The following is a 10,979-nucleotide window of genomic DNA, read 5'->3' on the forward strand; positions in this document are numbered from 1 at the left end:
GCATAACCAGGAAGTAAACCTGGAAGCTAGAAACATTTTTTGGTGTAAGCGCCAGGCGAGCAATTATCATTGGACTGAAAAGGTGCCATCCTTGCCACTATCTAGTTCTATATAAATCAATGTTTAAAACCCTGGTTGACATCTGGCAACACTTTATAATAATCATCGTCAACAAATGGTAAATTTATAGTTAATTAAACTTTAGTCAATAGTTATTTCACTGTTAACTTCCACCGTTAAGGACAGCGTCAATCATTTCAGCCAGTGCTCTACCAACCATTTAATTGTAGCAGATGAGGCAGTCAGGTGATGTTGTTATAGAGTGACAATCCATAACCTTAACTACATGTTTATTGTCCTGAAACAAAGCAATTTCTTTACATTCCAGCACATCCTGCTAATCTACCCTGACTGTATGCTGCGTTTGCTGTGGCCATCAAATAATGCAGCACAGCCTGCACAGTAAAGCAAACTGACACTGTGTTTTTTGACACTGGATGTACAACCTTGTGTTGTAGAGTGATATTGTGGTAGTGGTAGTTTTACTTTATTAATATTTACAATATTAATGAGGTAATAATGCAAACTCAAAAATATTATTTTTTTCCATAAATTAATGAACAAGCTGTTCTCAGAGGAAAATAACGTCCCAGAACACTGTTTGAAGCTAGAAAGGTGGCAGGGTCCGCCACATATAAACCAAGTAAAACAGTATAAATTGTGTTGTCCTTTAAGGTCAGTTTTTTATTCAGTTTGTTCAGGCAGAAGTAAATCAGTTAATGAAGATCTTTCTCTGCTGATTGAAATTTGAGTGCATCTTTAAATTAACATTAAACCTTGAAATCATGAGCTGTGGATTTAATCAATATGAACGTACTTCTAAGGGTAATCGGCTGGACTTGTCTTCCCCTGTCTGCGGCTGACAGGTTCCTACTGAGGATGGAAGTCTTTAAAAGCACCTCACAAATATACAGCGTCGTTTAAAAAAGGGCTCAGTCATTTCGGAAAACAGCTGGTCATTGTAGTTTTTATCAAATGTTGCTCAAACAGACGAACGTAGTGTAATGGTGTGTGTGGGATTGATTCAAAGTAAACTACAGCGTGTTCATGGTAATGAAGGAACATGTCACCCAGTGCAACAGTGTGGCTCGGTGATGTGTTTTTATAGTTTTTGGACAACAATGGAGCTCTATGGCACAGAGAGGGACGATCTATCAGGCTTTGATACAAACACAGTGCATGTCAGGTGTCATTTACACCGGGGACATCTTCCCACCACTTTGTAAAAATGCTTTAACTCTGCAACAAAATCAAACACCAGGAAATGTCCGACCAAATACCTCGATATCTACGTATATTGTGACAATACTGTAGGGATGACTGCACTTTTGACAAAATATGAACACAATGGGTTTTTGATCAATACATGTCAGTAATGTGGATATAATGACTGTGGGTAAAGTGGGTAAAGGCAAGTATTAGAACAAGTAGAACAGTCTGGTGGGTTCAGAAAATAACATCACCTTTAGCCTTTTAAAAGCAGGAAAAGACAACACTTATGTCATCATGATATAACCATATCCAAAACCTAAGACCAAACATAGTCTCATATCATGATAACAACATAATATCAATATAAAGCCCAGCCCTGGTTGATTTAGAGACAAAAAGATTACTTGAGAAAATACAGGCATACTTTGCTGAGCCCTTATTTTTTTAAAAAAGGAATAAATCACAGCTGGCAAATAACTGAAATCCAAGTTTTGCTGGTAGTATAAAGCATGCATGTTATATGTGAAGATAAGTGAAGCTGCTGCTGCTAAGGAATGTTTGATCCTGTTTGAAAATGACAGGAGTGTGACAGTCAGGGGGAAATACAAGCTCAACAACTGGCTTAAGGAGAATATCCTTTCTCAACTTCCTCCACTCTTCAGTCTCTCTGTTCTGTGCTCTACTGTTAGCCTCAAAGAAGCTGTATTCACTTGACACCACATCCAACACAGGCTACCGTCTCTCTGGGGACGGATTTTCTCTTTGCTGGTGTAAACACACGCACAAGTTTTTACGCGCAGCTGAACGACAGAGAATCTCTGTCGGTTTGGTTCCGACGAATAGACCCTCCACATGAACAGCGTGAATGTTTAAGACTGGAAATTGTTTGGAACAGCGTTTAGCCATGCGCACACTGCATGCACATGTTGACATTCTGGGTGTTCTTGGGAATGATGTCAGGGAAAAATCTGCAAAGCCTCTCTTCCAACATCTGAAGCGTCCCTGTACTCTTTTGGTGTCAAACTGATGGAAGTGTGTGTGAACTGGTCTGCTGCACAGGGTTGTGCGTAAATGTGTGATGTTAGAAAACCAAGGGATTTTCCCTTATCTCCTGCTGGATATGAAGGTTTCTGGAGTCCCCATCAAATTCGAACCCAAATCAACAGAAAGAATGCTTTTTCAGTACTTACGTGCCCGGCTTGTGCGTCTCCGCCGGCGCGGACCACCGCTTTTTCCTACTTTTGTGTTTCCTGCACTCCCCGATCGGGATCAAGCAGAGCAGTAAAAGCAGAAACCTAACGTAACCCGGCATGGTGAGTTTAAAAGTCCCGCAGCGAGTCGATCAGTGACGCCTTCGCTCCGCGTGCAGGACGCTCTGTGCACGGTACCATCTTCCTGTCAGAGGCAAAGGAAGAGAAAGCAGGGACTGTGGCTGTGTGCGCCGGAGAGAGACGGGATGGTGAAATCTGATAAGCGCTCTGATTGGTCTTCAGACTCCGGAGAGGCTTTTTGTGGCTCAGGCGCGCGCAGCATCAGCACCACATGCAGCGCGCTGTAAAAAAAACAAAAAACAAAAAAACAAAAACCGAGACAGAAACAGAAACACGTCCCTCCTGACGAGCCGTTTAAAGCAGAGACACCGCTGAGAGAAGGCACTGTGTCCTCTGAGACAGAATAAAAGTGGGTAGGCTACATGGTGTCACATATTCCTGCTGCCGCTCGGCTTTGTTTCCACAGACAGGCGACAAAATGTTGAGATAGAAGACTTCTTTGATAAAGGTCTCAGCTGATCTGATATTACAGCCCAGTATCCAGGATAACATGTTGGCAGTCAATGTGTCTAAAACCCACTGATATGTTGAAATGTGTAGGTGTCATATACTAACAGTATTGAGATGTCCACACCATATCATGTTCATATTTCATGTTTATTACCTGACTTTCATGTCAGAAGGTGGAGGGGATGGTGGCGGAGCTGCAGGAGAACAGGCAGCCAAGCCAGTGACCACAGTTCGATTCTGTGTTTCAACATATAAAGGTGTGAAACCACAAACCACAATTTGTAAAGGTGACACCACTGGATATTTTTAAGGAGACCTTGTCTGTCTGTCTGTCCACGTCTGTGTGGCGACAAAAATGGACATTTTTGATGGGAAGTCGGTCCATCTCCAGCCTTGTTTGTGGCGACCTAAACAGGTATTTTAAGTCAAAACATGGTCTTTTCCTAACGTTCACCAAGTGGTTTTGTACCTTAACCTAACCCACCCATAAGCACAGTATTGTGACAAAAGAGAAAATGATTGGCTCTCGGGTTGGATAATATTATTGGGGAAAATTGAAATTATTTCATCTGAGTTCCAAATTTCCCTTGTTTGTGTAAGGTTTAAACATTCATGGTTTGTTGCTGTATTTTTTACAGTGTAGGATGGTGTAAGGGCATCCTCTTAAACTGACGTAAGAGTTGGGTGTCCACATCTGTTTCCCACTCTGGGCTTCTTGTCACTCTAGCCGCCTGCAGTCTGGATGGAAAAGTTTTTAGGGATGTGAAATTGTATTAAAAACCAGTGGAATTACAATATCTCACCAGATTGGGCAGCATTACTAATATCCTCCTAAGACTCAGTTTAGATTAATATTTTTATGCGGATTCCTACAAAAAAAAAAAGTCAAATCCACTTTCCTCTGTGTAGTGTCAGAACAAAGTCTGCCGGCAGCTGCTGACTGCACCACTTCACTTGAGTGCACACAGTGTAGGAGGGAAGGTTTGTCCTTGACGCTTTTTAAAAGATGTGGCCTTCCAGTTGAGTTCTGACTGGTTCCTTCCTGACCTCTGCCCTCCATCATACAGTCAGAAATTACAGTGCCTGTGGTGTTAGCTCTGTCTCCTCACATGAGCTCTCAATTTTAGGCTTTGTGGATGCTGAGGAACATTTTGTTCCCACTCGACAAACAGATTAAAAAGTCTTATGCAGTCAAAACAATGTTTGCTACACAACTATACTATACTAAGTATTCAGTGATTGAAGATTTTCAGTAAGAAGTAAATATTCCCCTCTCTTTAGAAAGGTGTGAATAAGGTTCGGATGTTTTCAGGCTGGCTCACCAAATCGTGAAATGATAGATACGTTTTTTTAATTTTATGCCTCTCAAGGCTGATCATTTTATCTCAATTTACTGTTACAGACCCAAAATATGATGTAAAAAATGCAGAAACTGCATTCTCCCTGGTTTCAGAGAATCTTAAGCGAATGCTTCAGCTTCTCTTTTCTGTTTGACCTTAAGATGTGGTTAATATATAGATTAATATATGTAGATATGTAGTATAAAGGATGCTAAAAAGAGGCTGAATGAGCCCAGAGCTGTCTGTCAGGGCAACAAGTCTCAAATATAGTCAAGACAACCTTGAATCAAGTCTCAAGTAACTTGAAGTCCAGGTCCAAGTGACAGGTTGTTGTTTTTTTTACATCGCTGAGACCAATACATTTAATGCACAGGCCTAACACTTCATTACAAGCACTGCATATTTCGATACAAGGCCTCCCTGTTGCTGTCTTATTGTCTAAGATTGTACCAGGTGAAAACCTGAGACTTGAGTGTATCTTGACTGCTCAAAGACTCGATACTCAGCCCAATTTGAGACTTAAAGCAAAAGCAAAACTGAAAACTCAGTCATTATCTACTCACCCCCATGTTGATGGAAAGTCAGGTAGAGTTTGGTAATGCAGCCTTTTAAAAATAATTAATAATAATAATAATAACAATAATAATAATAACAACAACAACATAATAAATAACATAACATTGAACATTGAGCCTATAGAAAGGTAGTTTCAACATATCCCTGGTTTGCAGAAACATACATTGTAAGCATTTATCCTGGCAGTTCAGGATTATTTAAAGGTAACAGCAATGCTTCATATTCCCTGTGGATGAAGGTTCAATAAAACATTACAACACCTGACACATGGAAAACACAATCTTTTGTTTAAGCCATTTATTTTCTGTTTATATCCCAGTATACCAGCCTTGGGCACAATAACTGCAGAGACAGACATGGAAAGATTCTGAGAGTATGAATATTCATAAAGAATCTCTGCTGCCTTCAAGTAATACCTGGACATAATATGCAGGTAGTAGATGTTGCTCAAATCAAAGTAAAACTACAAAGACAGATTTGTTCCCCAGGTAGAACAGGTACACTGCTACGGCTACCTCAGAGCTATTTGTATTCTGCCAAGTTGCTGTACATGTCAAAAAGCCGTCAGCTACGATGTGCAAAGAGTGAATTTAAATTGCTTCCCAGTTCCTCTAAGTCTCATCAGAGTGATAAACCCCTACTCAAAGTATATCAAAGAGGGCAAACGTTAGACAGTGTTTGGGTCTATTTATACAAGCAGGGGAAAAAAATCACTGTTTGCATACAGCTTCAATGAATGCAAGCCAAACAAGAGATTAATGCACAGGGACGTGGTGTGAATGCATGAAACAGCAGGGGAGACAGAGAGAGAGGCAGTGAGGGGCGAATGATACACATGAATGGGATTACAGTGTCTATGGAAAAATGACTTCCCGATTCAAATACACACAAATAAAATGTGTTGTAGGTGTGAAGGCAGAATCAGAATCCAATGAGTCCTACTTGTGTTGAAAGGAGACAGATGGTTGGCTGGACCTGCAGGTAGACTGTTTACTGAAGTCATGTTTAGTGGTGGAAATAATCCCCAAAACGATCTGACCAGCAAACGTTGCTGCGTCAATAACAGTTCAAAGCACTGTGCCCTCATGCTGTACCTCAGTGAACATCTATTCACTTGATGCTGGATCAGTCAACTCGTTCCCCTTACAGGACTGCTAGGAATCATTACGCTATAGACTCGATTTTAGTGGAAGCACATCGACCAGTGCGAGCTGCCTCACCTTCAGATTCTCTTGCGAGTTTAATTCAAATGAGGCAACACAAAGCAGGTAGCTGGTATTTTGGTGGAAATCTAGCCCAGCCTCCAGAATAAAATGTCTGGAGTTGAAGTTTCTGCAAACCATTGATACGTTCACATCTGAACATGTCAAAAGTGTCATATATCATTCACACTACATGTTTATAACTTGACTTTCATACTGGGGTGGAGGTGGAGTCCCAGGCAAGTAGGCTGCCAAGCCAGGGACTGCAGTTCAAGCCTGCATTTCAAAATTTGTAAGCACGACTACACTGGATATTGGAGACCTTGGGACAAGTTTTAACTGTGTTTGTGGCAACAAAAAACAGACAATATCTGAGGAGAAGTCGGGACCTCTCCAGGCAGGTTTTTGTGCCTAACCTCAACCAGACCATAAGCACATAATGTTAAACATAAAATATAAAATTAAACATCAAGAAACTTAAAGTTGCAACATAAAGAGATGTCAAGTTCTAACATGTCGGTGGTTTACAGAAATGTTTACTACATTGCAAAAATGTCTTCTGGTGATTGGGTTGTGGACCTGCCTGCAGGGGATGGGGAGCAACTACAGAGGTCTGGTCAGACCATTTCTTTCTAATGACACACAACAGATTTTTCTGATTTTCAAACTTGGCGTCTTCCATTCCAATTGTTCCTGACTCAAGTGACATCGCTTGAGGACATTTATCAGACCTCACGTGTTACATATAAGCAGTAGGGCTCCTCTGGCGCTGTAAACAGACTTTGATGTGTAAAAGCATTTCCCCTTTAATGTGTGACTGAGGGAGGTGCTGTTGTGAGGATGCTGTCACGCTCATTCAAGTGGCTGTCATTTTAAAATGATATTCATTTTATTCAGTCTCTAAAAGAGGTGAGAGGAAGGCCAAGTAACGAGCAAAATTTGGATGCAGCATATTTTTGTTTGATTCCCAGGTACAGTGGGGTCAGTGTCAGAAATAGTGACCCATCTTCTTCTTTGCTTCTGATGACTATTGGCAGGTATTTGGGTGTTGTCAGTTTAGATAAGAAATAACTGTGTCAGAAACTGTGACCATGAGGCACATTTTTGACTGCTCACTAGTATAAATTGTGATAACTTCCATGCAACTGCACACCTGCAATCACACATTATGATGGTCACACAGCATTGTGTAACACACAAATATTGGTAAATTAGTATGAATGATTCATACAAGCTGCTTTGTATTGTAAAGCTTCTCCTTCAGTTTATTAAATCCCTGCAGCCGCTCAAGGGAGCAGGACACGTACTGTATATTGATAAATCTGCAGCCTGTAATTTGAAAGGCATAGCCAAACACACCTCTACACACATACGATTGGTCAAATATCAGCCAGAATGCTGCCTGTTTAGGGACAGCACTTTGCCAGTGCTCATCAATCCTGTGCATCACTGCCATCATCCAACCTTTTCAACATTTCATGTTCTATTATGGTAATGCACAACGTTGCTATATCACATCAATTACAATATGATGTGACCATTTACAATTCAGTTCGACTTCAGTTCAGTAGAATTAACTACTGAAACTGCCAAAATCAGAAATGAAGGAATAAATAAATGGCTTGATGGGGAAATAAATACAGATGCAAATTAAAGAAGAAATATCAGTTTTAATGTTTCTGTGATGAATGAGTGGAACACAAACTACTTTGTCACAAAAACATTCATGAAGTTTGGTTCAGTAATGAATTTATTATAGGTCTTCTGACAATGTGACCAAATCTGCTGGATATACATATCTGTATACTGTATAATATACATACAGTAAATTGAACCATCACATCAGCGATCATATAAAGTTGTATCAATAAAATTTTCTTTGTAGCAGGGCCTCTAAACTTCTTCTGCGTGATTCTGATTGATAACAGCTGATGATTGTTTTTTGAGAGATGATGGGATGAGAGAGAGGGGGGACGACATGCAGCAAATGGCCACAGGTCGAAGCAGCACCTGAAAGCTCGAGTGAAGTTTGCTGCTGATCACATGGACAAAGAAAAAACCTTCTGGAGGAAAACTCTCACAATGAGCAGCAATATGTTGGGAGGAGAGAAGGTGAGGCCTTTAACCCCAACAACACCACACCTACTGTCCAGCATGGTGCTGGTAGTATTATGCTGTGGGGCGGCTCTGCTGCCAGTGGATCTGCTGCTCTAAAGAAAGTAAATGGAATTAAAGCTGCAAGCAGCGATGAACGGGCCCTCGCAGTCCACGCGGGTCGGGGCGTGCTGCTGTCGGGGCGTGCTCCTTACCCGGACCCATTGCCCCGTTATTGTGCGCGCATGTCTTAACTGATAGCCAAAAACGGTTTTGTGTTGATAATAGCGCCACCTGCTGGTGATTTTTGGTGTGTGAGTTACAGATGCCAGTCTATACCACCCCAATCAGTTTCATATCCATAAGTGTTATGGTGTGGGCACAGTGCCACTTATAAAATGAAACTGCCACCAGAGCGCCACCTAGTGTCAGATCGGTAACACCTTCGTCAGCTGTCCTCAGGAGGCCCTTGGCAATGAGTGTACCAAGTTTTGTGTTAATCCGACTAACCAGTGTCAAGATATGAAATACTTCAATTTAAATAGCGCCAACTAGTGGTCATCGGCCAAGATTTTGCACAGAGCCTTAGGGGCTCATGGGGAAGTTGTATCCTGAGTTTCACGTCATTTGTACACACCAATGTGGAGATATGCAACACTTCCTGTTTTGACCCGAATCCACATGAAGTTGTTATTTAATAACTTGAGTGTTCTTTGGCATATCAAAATTCTTTTAATAACTTTTTGTCCGAAGGGTCTACAGATGCTGTGTGCAAAGTTTTGTGCAAATTGGTGAAATTGCCTGGGAGGAGTTGGAAAAAGTAGGTTTGCAACATTTGGCGAATTTGCAAATTGAGTTCTGGCGAGAAAGTGGGCGTGGCATACATCACACAGTCCAGCTCAATTCAGGGAACATGTAGATATAAGGTTTAACAATGTGCGCCATATTATGTGGGAGTTATTAGGCAAAAACGGTTTGTGTTGATGATAGCGCCCCCTGCTGGTCATTTTTGGTGTGTGAGTTACAGGGGCCGGTCTATACCACCCCTGTCAATTTCATATCCATAAGTGTTATGGTGTGGGCACAGTGCCAAATAGAAAATGAAACTGCCACCAGAGCGCCACCTAGTGTCAGATCGGTAACACCTTTGTCAGTTGTCCTCAGGAGGTCATTGGCAATGAGTGTACCAAAATTTGTGTTAATCTAACCAACCGATGTGGAGATATAAAATACTTGAATTTAAAGAGCGCCACCTAGTGGTCATCGGCAATAAATTTGCACAGAGCCTTAGGGGCTCATGTGGAAGTAGTGTCCTGAGTTTCACGTCATTCGGACAAACCAATGTGGAGATATGCAACACTTCCTGTTTGGAACGAAATCTGCAGGAAGTAGTTATTTAATAACTTGAGTATTTTTTAAAATATAAAAATTCTTTTGATAACTTTTTGTCAGGAGAATCCACAGATGCTGTGTGCAAAGTTTTGTGCAAATTGGTGAAATTGCCCGGGAGGAGTTCGAAAAAGTAGGTTTGCGACATTTCGCGAGCTAGCGAAAAAAAAGCCAGGCAAAAATGGCCGTGGCCTATATCAGGAGATTCAGCAAGATTTACTGAATGCGAGGACATAAGGTTTTTGAATGTATGACAAAGTATGTGGGAGTTATTAGGCAAAACACACTTTCCTTGATTGTAGCGCCACCTAGTGGTGGACATTCACAACGACAACAGATTCTAAAATTTTTCGCCAGGTCTGATCTATATTCCAAGTTTGGTGACTTTTGGGGTATGTTCAGGCAGTGAAAAATGCGATCATGACGGACAAAGGAAAATAATAATAATAATAATAATCATTACAATTACAATAGGGTCCTCGCAGTTTCACTGCTCGGGCCCTAATAATGAAGAAGGAGGATTATCTCCAAATTCTTCAGGAAAACCTAAAATCATCAGCAGAAGATTAGATTGGCTCTTGGGTGCAGTTGGGTGTTGTAACAGGACAATGATCCAAACACACATCAGAAGTGGTAAAGGACCGGAACAATCAGGCTAGAACTGAGGTTTTGGAATGGACTTCACAAAGTCCTGACTTGAACCCCATCAGAACATGTGTCTGTGGCAGGAAGACAACAAATTTAGTTGAACTTCACTGATTCTGTTAAGAGGAGTGATTAAAAATTCAGCCAGAGGACGCCCAGATGTTTTGGCCACATTTCCAGAAGACCTATTTTAATTTCATTACTAAACCAAACATGAATGTTTTTGTGACAAAGTAGTTTGTGTTGGACTCATTCATCACAGAAAACTGAGACTTGTTCATTGGAACTCAAGACACAAACCATGATGTACATGTTCTTTACAATGTGTATGTAAACGTTTGACTGAGACTGTATGTTCAATATTGTTTTGGTGGATTTTTGGCATATTTATTTAACTATTGAGCCATTTATTTCATTTATTTCTGATTTGGGCAATTTCAGTCCTCCATACATACCAACGACATCTATATGAACCAAATAGCTTCAGCAACTGAAGACACCCACACAGCGGCTGCTGCACATGCACCATTAAAATAGAACCCTGTATTGTGTGACTGGCCTGACCTAACAGGAAGTTTAAAGCACAAAAAATTGAGGTCATTAAAGCAGGGACACACTGTGCAGATACTTCCAAAATTAAATAATTACTTTGAGACAAAAATCCCACATAAACGTTGACA

This window comes from Pagrus major, chromosome 22 (assembly GCF_040436345.1).
Source record: "Pagrus major chromosome 22, Pma_NU_1.0".
In the NCBI taxonomy this organism is placed as follows: Eukaryota; Metazoa; Chordata; class Actinopteri; order Spariformes; family Sparidae; genus Pagrus; species Pagrus major.